The following is a 2509-nucleotide window of genomic DNA, read 5'->3' as shown; positions in this document are numbered from 1 at the left end:
CACCTGCTTAGAAGAATTAGACATAACTGATAAGACAAAGAAGAGAACCATAACCTCTACAAGAATGAGACCAAGGTAAAAACACAGAGGGAAAATTTTCTCCAGCGTTGTATCTCCCAGTGGAACCCAATCCATGCCACTACTTTAGCATCAAGTGGTCTTTCTCCTCTTTTGAAAATGAAGGCACCTCTTTTCCTTTTATCATTCATCATATTCTGCTTTAGCAACTCAACAATTACTTTCTACTACATAACTGGGGTTAGAAAATTAAACGTTTAAAATGTAGAATATACTTTTGTGTATTGTGTGCATATTGTGCATGTATGTGTATTATCTGCTCTAGACTTGTCACAGAGTGGCTGATTCTGCAGCAGCAAATCAGGATAAGCTCAGATGTAACATAGCTATACAAGAGAACAATCAGTTGATACAGAAAGCTAAGAATTCTCTGATTAACACTCTTACAAATTCTCTGGTTTCCTCAGAGTTAGCATTTACATCATTACTCATTCCAGCCCATAATCCTTCCTGAAACTACTTAAGACCTGCTAATTAGATAAATTCAACATGTATCTTAAAAGACACTGTACAAAAAAAGTTGATAATAGTCAGCATTAGGCTTTAGTTTTTCAAGACCAAAAAGAATTTGATACGAATTTTTCCATCAGCATCTGAATCCATGAGTTTTCTGGAATTTGCAGAATTTCAGGCTGCAGTAAGTCATTTTCAGAGACTTACTGTTGTTTAAGAACTGATAAGTAGTCCTGTTAAAAATAGCTGAAAGCAATTATGCCTTCTATTTTACCTAGAGACCAATAGGTTCAGTGATTCATTGTTTAGCCTCTGAATAGCTCAAGAATTCTTTTTTTAAACTTTTGAAACTGTGGCCGTACAAGGCAGCCTACAAAATCAGAGATAGATAGCTGTATATAGGATTGTATCTTCAGTGAATAAGAGAAGGACAAAAGCATGATACAGATTTTCTGATACCATATGATCAATTATATGAATTCTATGTCCAGTTATATTCTAGGTAGGCTAATTCTTCTTATGGTTATACTCACAATAATCCAGTCTTGCATGGGATACAAAAGCACTTCAATGTATACCTCCCTATGATATGCATATGACTCTATGATAACTTCTTGTGGGCTCAAATTCATGTGTACAAAATAATTAATTATAGTGAGAGTGCCTAACGCCGTGCTCACTTTAGCGACTAAAATGTATACTAAAATAGGAATGATGCAGAGAAGATTACCATGGTCCCTGTGCAAGAATGACACACAAAATCATAAGTATCTACATATTTTTTATCTTATTTCTGAGTTTGATGATGACTTTTATTCAAAAAAAGTGCTTAATAAATAACCAGGTCTAGAGTGGCCCTGCCTCTAGCCAGGACAACAGGGTTTCTTGAAGTGTATTTATTCAATGGCCTGTCACATAACACCCACAGACGTACGAGGTTCTAGTGAACATCAGTGCACAAGGTACTAACTTGATGGCAGTACTAATGTCATCAAGTTATTGAGTGGCAGACCTCATCTGTATTTCTGGAGTGACAAGAAGATCCCAAGAGGGATATTATATATAGGGATAAAATATAGGGATATTAACTGATCTACAAAACACTGTAATGGATTTATCCTTATATTACTGCAAAGCATTCTGATGAAGACCTTAGCCTGTAACCAGAAGAGAAAGCTATAGCTTTTGAATCAGTAATTCTGAAAGAACCTTATTCATTGACTTCAGTCCACTGAGCAAGAATAAAAGAATACATCTAACATACTGGTGTTTGGTTGTCATTCTAAGAAATCAGAGACAGTGAGCTGACAACTTCAGAAACTATGGAATAAACCTTTGAGAACCTACAAGGTTAAAACCAAACATAACCAATCACATAGCTTTGCAAATAAATTCACAAGCCCCATTTTTCTTGACACATCCCACTAAGAAACATGGCAAAATGAGCCATCAAAAATGGGATATGCTCATTGATATCAAACTTTTTTGTGCTTAGAAAATTATCAATAAAATCCTAAAATGTAAAGCTGTAGAGCATTTTATAGGTCTTTGGTTTTTTTTTTTTTTTTTTTTTTTTTTTTTTGCTGGTTTGTTCCATTTGTTTTCCACCAAAACTATCAGCATTATCCTCTCTCACCACAAGAAACACTTCTCTGTTTTTAAATTCTGAGTCATGATGATGCTTTCCACTTTAGAACTATAATTTTTCTCTCACTTCCATATTTTATAGACAGGTACCAAGATTTTTTTTCTCTCTCTTTCAAAATAAGGAAATTTAATCTTATAGCGGGAACAAGAGAACTTGCTGCAGGAGTAACAAGCCCATGACGGCAATTCAGGAGACTTCAAACCTTCCTACCAGTAGGTGGAGCAAAAATGTCATTAATATTGAGAATAACTCTGAATTAGAACTCTCTAGTCACCCCTAGGGTGTGTTCCTCTTCTATTCTGTTTTCTGATTGCTCAGTCCAGTGAAGAC

The 2509-nt window shown here is 35.2% G+C and overlaps 1 non-coding gene across 1 annotated transcript; it reads left to right on the top strand.

Moving 5' to 3' along the window:
- Positions 1-1209: 1209 nt before the first annotated feature.
- Positions 1210-1314, top strand: LOC116216522 (U6 spliceosomal RNA). The gene has a single exon (XR_004159415.1). It is a non-coding gene; the product is annotated as a U6 spliceosomal RNA (small nuclear RNA).
- Positions 1315-2509: the final 1195 nt, after the last annotated feature.

This window comes from Meleagris gallopavo, chromosome 3 (assembly GCF_905368555.1).
Source record: "Meleagris gallopavo chromosome 3, MGAL_WU_HG_1.1, whole genome shotgun sequence".
Taxonomy (NCBI): Eukaryota; Metazoa; Chordata; class Aves; order Galliformes; family Phasianidae; genus Meleagris; species Meleagris gallopavo.
Note: the sequence above shows the minus strand (reverse complement) of the source record. Positions and strands in the feature narration are given on the sequence as shown.